The following is a 10236-nucleotide window of genomic DNA, read 5'->3' on the forward strand; positions in this document are numbered from 1 at the left end:
AGGTATGGGCAGGCATGTACAGGTCTATACAGGTATGGGCAGGTTTGTACAGGTATGGGCAGATGTGTACAGGTATTGACAGGTGTATACAGGTATGGGCAAGTGTGTACAGGTATGGGCAGGCATGTACAGGTATTGACAGGTCTAAACAGGTATGGGCAGGTTTGTACAGGTATGGGCAGAATGATCCCAGGAATCAGTCTGGTAAATCTTTGTTGCACTCGCTCCATAACCAGAACATCAATCCTCAAATAAGGGGACCAAAACTGTACACGGTGTTCCTGGTGTCGTCTTATCAAGGCTGTAAAATTGCACTCACACAGTGAGAATTTGTTTCGTTCACCTAGATTCTGCTGGGAATCTGCAACTCACTTCTTGTAAAAGGCCTCTTTCATGGGTATATGAATAGGAAGGGTTTAGTGGGATATGGCCTAAATGCTGGCAAATGGGAATAGGTTAGGTTAGCACATCTGGTCAGCATGGACAAGGTGGACCGAAAGGTCTGTTTCCGTGCTGTATATCTCTATGACTCTAAGCGTAGAAGCAGAAACTTCAACTTTTTAAAAAAACTACTTTTATTGAAAATAGATTTTTAATATTACAACAAATACAAAACAATACAAAGAAAGAACACAAAAAAATTATAAAACCCAAACCATCCTCATGTACAAATGTATAAATATATATAAAAATACATTTTAAAAAACCCCAACTAACTACCAAACTAAATAATAACTAATAAACTAATAAATAACACTAATACAGCTCTGCAAATCAAAACACAAACTCTCAAATATCGAGAGCGTTAATTTTCACATATTCATACATTCGCAGTTCCCCCTCTCTGGATATTGGAGTCATAAAGCACAATCGTCACAGCTACATAAAACCCCGTATTAGTGTTGCAGACAAATCTGTGTCCAGGTAGTCCAAAAAGGGCAGCCATGTCTTATAGGAATTCTCAGTTTTGTGGTGTACCATACTTGTTAGAAAATCCATGGGGATATGCTCCATAACAATCTTACCCCAACCCGACAGGCCCAGGGGATTTTCGGACACCCAAACTAAAAAGACATTCTTTCTTGTGCAGAAAGTGAGGAAGTTGAAAAGTTTTTTTTCTTATGCGCATCTACAGGGAATACACTGGGCAGGCTAAGAATTGAATTGACTTGAATTGAATTGAATTTACTGTCACTTGTACCGAGGCACAGTGAAAATTGCGAACAATACAGGCAGATCACAGAGTTAAGTAGCACAGCTAAGTAAATAATAGGCAAACAGTGACAAAAATAAAAAACCACAGGTACAGGTGAATGCTAAGAGTTTGTGAGTCCATTCAGTATTCTAACCACAGTAGGGTAGAAGCTGTTTCGAAACTGTCTGGTGCATGTGTTCGGGCTTCTGTACCTTCTCCCTGATGGAAGAGGTTGTAGAAAAACATTGCCAGGGTGGGATGGATCTTTAAGAATGCTGGTGACCTTTCCTTGACAGCGGGCCTAGTAGATGGATTCTATAGATGGGAGGTTGGCCTTTGTGATTGTCCGGGCTGAGTTCACCACTCTCTGTAACCACCTCCAATCTTGAATGGTACAGTTGCCATACCAGGTGGTGATCCATCCAGACAGAATACTCTTGATGGCGCACCTATAAATGTTGGCAAGGATATTTGCCATCATGCCAAGTTTTCTCAGCTGCCTGAAGAAGAGATGTTGTTGTCCTTTGTAACCAGTGTATCCACATGAAGAATCCAAGAAAGCTTGTTGTGGATGATCACTCCCAGGAGCTTGACACTCTCCACTCGTTCCACCTCTGTGCTGCTGATGTGTAGGGAGGCATGAGTAACATCCCGCCAAAAGTCAATAATGAGGTCCTTGGTTTTGCCGGCATTAAGAGCTAGGTTGTTCTCAGTACACCATTTTTCCAGGTCTTCAACCTCCCATCTGTAGTCTGTTTCGTTGCCATCTCAGATTCGACCAACTATAGTGGTGTCATCAGTGAACTTGTAAATGCCAATAGTCTGGTATTTGGCAACACAGTCATGGGTATACAGTGAGTACAGTAGGGGGGCTGAGTATGCACCCCTGGGGGGCTCCAGTGTTGAGTGTTAGTGAGGATAAAATATTGTCCCCAATCTTCCCTGATTGTGGCCAGTGGATCAGGAAACTGAGGATCCAGTTGCAGAGAGTGGGGCTGAGTCCGAGATCACTAAGTTTAGTAATCAGTCTCGAGGGGATAATAGTTTTGAAGGCTGAACTGTAGTCAATGAGTAGGATTTTTATGTAGCTGTTCTTGGTGTCAAGATGTTCTAGGGATGAGTGAAGGGCAAGTGATATGGCATCTGATGTGGATCTATTGGTCCGATAGGCAAATTGAAGTGGGTCAAGAGTAGTGGGGAGGCTGGAGTTGATTAATGCCATGACCAGCCTTTCAAAGCACTTCATGACCACCGAGGTTAGGGCCTCTGGGCGATAGTCATTGAGACGTGCTGCATGAGCTTTCTTATGTACAAGGATGATGTTGGCCCTCTTGAAACAGGTAGGGTTGTAATGTCCATGCACCACAAGTTGTTGATTAAAAAGCAAACTCCTCAACTATTTGTCTTACCTGAGGACGCTGTATGGTCCATACAATGGATAGAAAAACCATTAGCCTGAAGTGTGCAGTTGGGAATGGATGGGTTGAGCCAGGTTTCAGTGAAGCAGAGTGCACAGCAGTCCTGCAGTTCACGTTGGAAGCTGAGTCATGATCTGAGTTCACCCACCTTGTTCTCCACAGATTGTACATTCGCAAGGAGTAAGCTAGGAAGGGGGTATGTGTATGTGTCTTGAAACCTTGTAGCCTCAGTCTTACCCGCTTCCTTGCAGGTCTCTTACATTTGAGTGGTCCAGTGGTCTGGTGGAGTGGATTGTGACTACTTTGGGTCCTTCTCCACCCTTACACCCAAAATCCCCTCCATTGCACCTGCTACAGCGCTCCAGTATGTTTGAAACCTGCCACAGGATCAGAGACAATGGATAAGAGTGCCCGTACCAGGCGTACTCTTGGGACAAGTTGAAGATACCCCTGGTTTGATCTGGAACCAAGTGGACCCTGTGGAGAATACTCAACTGTAAAGCATGGGTCCTATTTCAAATTGATATCTTTCTTGTGTTTTCCCAAATATCTTCCCATGCCTCCGAGGAGACCTCAACCGCTAGCTTTTTCCCAGACCCTGCAGAGTCAATCGAACTCACCTGAGGGGCCGCCCCCTAGTTGATGACAGAAAGTGTACTCTTGGCACTGAGCACCCTCCTCTCGATGTTGGATTTCTAGGGATCAGTCAAAAGTGTAGATTTTTAAAAATAAAATCCCTAACTTGAAAAAAAGAAAGCAGTCCCTGCTAGATAGCTCGTCTTTCTGTACTAACTGATCAAAAGACATCATTGTGTCTCCCTCAAATAAATCGCCCATGCAAGACACACCCCTAGCTGCCCAATGTTTGAATTCTGAATCTATCACCCCCGGTTGAAAACACAGCACACCCACTATAGGTGTAAGAAAAGATGTTTTGCCGAACTGCCCTCCATACTTTAACAGTATTGATAATTGTTTGATTATGGCAATATTCTTTAACTGTCCTCACTTTATCCAAAAACAGCAAACTAATAACTGGGCACCCTGCCTGAGAGGTTTCGAGATATTGAAAGAGGGTCCCCACAAGCCCAATCACTCATGTAAGATAAAAGCGAGCTTATTTGATAGTTTTTAATGTCTGAGAGATCCAATCCCCCCAATGTGTGAGGCAATTGCAGTTTAGCTAATTTAATAAGAGGCCGCTTACGATGCCAAATAAAAGTCTCCTGAATGCTTGCTTATCGAAAATCAGGGGGAGGACCCGTATAGGGTACAACAAACGGGGGAGAATATTCATCTTAATAAGAGCTATCTGACCTAATCATGAGACTGGAAGCACCTCCCATCTTTGAAGGTCTTGTTTGATTTTGTCGAATAATTCAACAAAATTAGCTTTCAACGATCGATCAAGAACTGGAGTGATGAATATGCCCAAATACATAAAACCCCCCTGTGACCACTTAAATGGGAATCGAGATTTGCCCTCAAGACCGAGCACCTTCGTTCGACCTCCCATAGACATAGCCTCTGATTTTGCAAAATTAATCTTGTATCCTGAAAAGGTGCCAAACGTGCTGATGCATTGTATCAGGTGAGGCACTGAACCTGCTGGGGTTTGACAAAGAAAAATGAGGATATTGTCCACAGTGAACGAAATCTTATGTAATTTTCACCCTACCTCTGGAGCTGAAATATTGGGATCCCTATGAATGGCCTCCGCCAACAGTTCAATCACCAGCATAAAAAGCAATGGTGAAAGAGCACAGCCCTGTCGGCTGCCCCTAAAAATGCTAAAATTGTTTGATCATATCCCATTGGTGATGACCGCAGTGAGAGGGTCACTGTAGAGAACCTCTACCCATCTTATAAAGGCTTTGCCCAAACCAAACTGTCTAGAGTATAAAAGAGGTCTGGCCATCTCAGCTCGGTCAAATGCCTTCTCTGCATCTCGAGAAATCACCAATCCCTATATTGACTGCTGCTGACATGCTTGAATTACATTAAGCAGCCTCCTAACACTATTGGAGGATCTGTGATCCTTTATGAAGCCTGTCTGGTCCTCTTTAACAATAGAAGGTAACAGTCTCCAGCCTTAATGCAAGAGTCTTATAAAGGATTTTAAAGTCCACATTTAAGAGCAAAATGGGCCTGTACGAAGCACAGTCCTCAGGGACCTTCCCTTGAGATGGCGGGAGACGATTATGACTGTACGAGGCATTGAACATGTTGAGAATCAGGCCTGACAACATGCTTATAAATTCCATCTAGAATTCACTGGGAAGTCCATCAGGATTGGGCACCTTTCCACTCTGAAGCTGCTTCACAGCCTCCTGTGCCTCTTGTTCTGATGACGGGACATTGAGAAAAGACTCTTGTTCAAAGGTCCTACCTGGAATCTCCAGATCCTTGAGAAAGGACTCCACCTTGGTCCGGCCCTCCTTACAACCCTCAGATTGGGATAATTCAGAGTAAAATCTCTGGAATGCCACATTCATCTTTTTGGAATCGCATGTTAGGTTCACAGACCCTTTCCTAATCGATGTGATGGCTTTTCCTGGTAAGATATGCTAAGTACTTGCTTGGTTCGTCACCATGCTCATACAACCTTTGTTTTGCAAAAGTAAGCTCTTTCTTTGCTGTCTGCATGAGCACAGAATTCAATGCAGACCTCAGCGCCGTGATCCTCTGTAGCTTGGTCCACAAAGGCCTGTCAAAGTAGGCCTTCTCGACTGCCTTCAACCGTGCTTCAAGGAGACATGGTGCTTGCCCTTTTTTCCACTTCCTACTGACAGAGTAGGAGATAACTAACCCCCTGGCATAGGCTTTGGCAGATTCCCAAAGGACAGACGGGCTACTAACCGAACCTGAGTTAATGTCTTGGAACGACCAAAATTCCATAGAGAAGTATTCCACAAACTTATTATTCGTTAAGGATAAAGGGATCCATTCGCCAGTGCCTCAGGCCCACTATAGCGTCCTTATTCTTAACCAACAGGTACACTAGAGCATGATCGGAGATGGAAATATTACCAATCGTACAAGATGCCATCAAGTCAGCGGTCAGAAAAAAAAATCAGTCCTGGTGTGACATCTGTGAGGATTGGAAAAAAGTGTAAAATCCCTGCCTGTAGGGTGGAGATGCCTCCAGACATCCACTAACCCTAACTCCACGTGCAGATACATTAATTGTTTAGTTATACAGAAGGTATCGGGAGACCTTTGCACAACCAGTCTACTGTGAGATCCATAAGACAATTAAAATCTCTCCCAGTAATGATATGCCGTCTCTTGAGACTGATCAATTTAAAGATTGCATCTACCAGAAACCCCATATTTTTCCCCGTTTATCAGGGCTTTGAGGATTACAACCTTCCAGTGTGTGTCTTTAACACAATCTAGTAACTTAAATGGGAAGTTCCTCCTAACCAATACAGCCACTCCTCTACTTCTGGTATTAAAAGATGAAAGGTAAACCCAATCAAAGCCATTCTGCTATAGTTTCAAGTGCTCCCTATCATCCAAGTAGGTCTCCTGTAATGAAGCAAACCTACTTTTTCTTTTCTAAGACTCGAGAGTACCTTTTTCCTCTTAATTGGTGAGTGACTCCCCTTGATGTTCCAGGTACACCATTTAATCAAGTCATTAGCCAAAACCTTCTGCAGTAACATTTAGAGTCGAGAGAGGAGGAACTCGAATTACAAATTGCCGCGCCTTAGTGTCGCAAGATCCATCAAACATAAAAACTACATAAACTAAAACCACCACAATTAACAAAGCTACCAAAGACTATATACAACAAAAACTTAAAAACAAACCAACATATAAAGCGCCAAAGGCCAAAGGTGTCATCTGCACATCTCAAAACCCAAGTTCCCATCCCATTCCCAATACTGCAGCCTGGGCATTTCAGTACCTGAACTGGGCATAATCTGCCTGGAAGTAGGCATCTAGCCATTCCAAACATTTTCCCTCATCCTAGCTAGAGATGTACCACAAACACAAGCAGCAAAGAAAGAAAATACACATGGAATAACAATGTGAACAAAGAAGTTATGAACAAAAAAGGTAAGTACCCCACCCATCCTTTGGCATAACATAACTTAGAAATTTAATGTGCACATACCAACCGCCCCCAGCATAGTTTCGACCAGATTATTACCAATAAAAAAAGGAAAAGAAAGCCCCGACAGGACTTCCTCTTTTTATTTAAAGAAAAATAGAGATATACCCAAACAACTCTACTATTTGTACATACTAAATTATTTAGATTAAGTTAGTTTGTCCATAAAGTCTCTTGCCTTCTCTGATGCGTCAAAGAGATGTACAGATCCATCTAAGGCGATCCAAAGCATCACCGGGTACCTCAGAGGTTACTAGATCCTGAGCTCCTTCAGTCTTTACTTGATGCCATCATAGGATTTTCTTTTCCGGTTCACCGCAGCTGAGAAGTCGTGGAAGAACATGATCTTAGAACCCTTGTAAGTAGAGCCTTCAGATCCTTTCCCTAGATTCTGGAAGCTTCCATGATTCTCTCCTTGTCGCGATAGTGAGGAAACCACACCAAGATAGTATGAGGACGGTGGTCCAGACCTGACCTCCGCACCATAACCCTCTTAATCTTCAAGCCTCTCATTCCAGCTTCCAAATTAAGGAATTTCGACAACCAGTCCTCAATAAATTCCACGGGTCACTCACCTTTCTTACCCTCCAGCAGATCGACGATCCGAATTTTTTTTCTCCTGCCCCTGTCCTCGAGGTCATCAAGCTGGTCAAGCAAATTACGGACCTGCCTCTCCAGGCCTGGATCTTATCCTTGGAAGAATCAGTATCAGCTTCCACCACTTTGACTCTGTGTTCTACCTCATACGTCCTTTTCTCGAGATCTCCCAACTGCTGTTCATGCTTCTGCGGCATGGTAGAGATCAGGCCCACTTCTCATCTGTCTGCTTCCACAACATCTCATGAGATTTCGTGAGTTCCTTTAGCAGGACCTGGTAGGAAGTCAAGTCTGAAGATCCTGCAGGCTGGGCCGTGGGCCCGGCCTTGGTTGCACCTCGTCCCTTCTTCAGCATCCCTGGTTAGTGAAAACTAAGGTAAGTTGCTCTCTCACAATTTCCTGGGACTCCATGACCTTTTCAGAGTCCCAGGATATTGTGGTGGTCTGGGTAGGGCGGTTTAGGACTTTGCCCCGCTTACGATGCGTCGCAGAGCCCTGCAACACGATCTTTCTAGATTGCCACCATCTTGGATCCCCCCAGAAACCTCACCATTTAAGAAGCATTTAGATGTATACTTGCGATGCCAAAACATACAAGGCGATAGGCCAAGTGGTGGAAATTGGGATTAGAATAATTAGGTGGTTACTTTGGTTTGGTGCAGACTTGGTGGGCCTTTTTTTGTCCTGTTGGTCTCTGTGACCCTATGGTTCGATCCTTGCTCCTATACGCGAGTGTGTGGAGAATCATGTGGTCCGGCTAGGATGTGACTGAGGATATAAATACCAGAGATCATAGGCAGAAGTTTCCAATCTTCCTGACATGGAAGTTTGGTCAGAGGATGGTGAGTTGAAGATTAGGTTGTTAAAAAAAAAAAAAAGAGCCCTTTTCTTTGTTAATAGAGCACTATAAACAAGAAAGTTGTGGTAAACTTTATACTGACAGTCCTCACCTGGACCCTTCATCCTTTCTGGGACACCACACTGTGGGAGAGTCTTCAAACCCTTTGAAAGTGATTCACCAGATTGATGCCAGGAACATGGAAGTGAGATTGGAATGGGTGGGATTGTTTCTTAGCTTGCCTGATGAGGAGAGATTCAACAATTTAGGCCGATACATGCTAGAGTTTAGAAGGATGAGAGGAGATCGAATTGAGGTATGCAAGATGCCAAAGAGGATTGACAAAGAAAGTCAAGAAGAAATTTAGAAGTGGTATTAAAAATTGACTGAGGCTTTGATCAAGTAATCAAGGTGGGACACTCCCCAGGAAGTGACCCAACATTACAGATTTAAATCAAATGGGAAAAGAAAAAGAGATGAGTGGTGATAAGAATATTTTCTGTGGTGAGATGCCTAAGTCTGGAAGGTCTGGCCTGAAGGGAAAATGATGGAACAGTTTTAACAGTGAACTTCAAAAGAGAATTGAGCTTACAAAGGAACATCTGTGGGGATTGTGGGGGAAAAGCAAGGGAGTGGAAATTGCTTGTTTGAGGAGAAGGTACAGAATGGCTGAGGGGGGGCCGAATAATCTCCCTGTATTGTTTGGTTCTTTACCTCATCTATAGAGACCTACCCTTACCCGTATCCCATATCTATCCACAGTCAGTTGGATTGCTTCCATGTAACTAGACTGAAGACACTGGTTACTACAAAGCACCATAAGCACCACTGGATGCTTATGGTGACAGAACTAAAGAACAAGCGACGTCCTTAGTCAAAGTGTTCCATTGCATCTACTACACCAGTTTCTTCTGACAAAATGGAAAGTTGCTTAGGTTTATCCTGTTTACAAGGAGCAGGACAAACCAACCCAGCCCCATGAGTCTACGCTTGACCATCAACAGCACCATGAACAGTGCTACCAAGCTGCACCTACAATGCATTAACCTGTTCACTAATGCTCTGGTTTTTCCCAGGAGGTCTGCGTTTCAAACCTCAATACGACCTTGGTCCAAAAAGCTGAACCCAAAAGATGAAGTGAGAGTGACTCTCCTTGACATTAAGACAGCATTTGACCAAGGATGGCAACAACTAAAGCCAGGCCAGGGTGAAGTTACTGAGGTTTTGGGGAATGTGACCAGTGGAGTGCCACAAGGATCGGTGCTGGGCCCTTTACTTTTTGTCATTTACATAAATGATTTGGATGTGAGCATAAGAGGTACAGTTAGTAAGTTTGCAGATGACACCAAAATTGGAGGTGTAGTGGACAGCGAAGAGGGTACCTCAGATTACAACAGGATCTGGACCAGATGGGCCAATGGGCTGAGAAGTGGCAGATGGAGTTTAATTCGGATAAATGCGAGGTGCTGCATTTTGGGAAAGCAAATCTTAGCAAGACTTATACACTTAATGGTAAGGTCCTAGGGAGTGTTGCTGAACAAGGAGACTTTGGAGTGCAGGTTCATAGCTCCTTGAAAATCGAGTCACAGGTAGATAGGATAGTGAAGAAGGTATGCTTTCCTTTATTGGTCAGAGTATTGAGTACAAGAGTTGGGAGGTCATGTTGCAGCTGTACAGGACATTGGTTAGGCCACTGTTGGAATATTGCGTGCAATTCTGGTCTCCTTCCCATCAGAAAGATGTTGCGAACTTGAAAGGGTTCAGAAAAGATTTACAAGGATGTTGCCAGGGTTGGAGGATCTGAGCCACAGGGAGAGGCTGAACAGGCTGGGGCTGTTTTCCCTGGAGCGTCGGAGGCTGAGGGGTGACCTTATAGATGTTTACAAAATTATGAGAGGCATTGATAGGATAAATAGACAAAGTCTTTTCCTGGGGTTGGGGAGTCCAGAACTAGAGGGCACAGGTTTAGGGTGAGAAGGGACAGATATAAAAGAGACCTAAGGGGCAACATTTTCACGCAGAGGGTGGTATGTGTATGGAATGAGCTGCCAGAGGATGTGGTGGAGGC

Source organism: Chiloscyllium punctatum, chromosome 29, assembly GCF_047496795.1.
Source record: "Chiloscyllium punctatum isolate Juve2018m chromosome 29, sChiPun1.3, whole genome shotgun sequence".
NCBI lineage: Eukaryota > Metazoa > Chordata > Chondrichthyes > Orectolobiformes > Hemiscylliidae > Chiloscyllium > Chiloscyllium punctatum.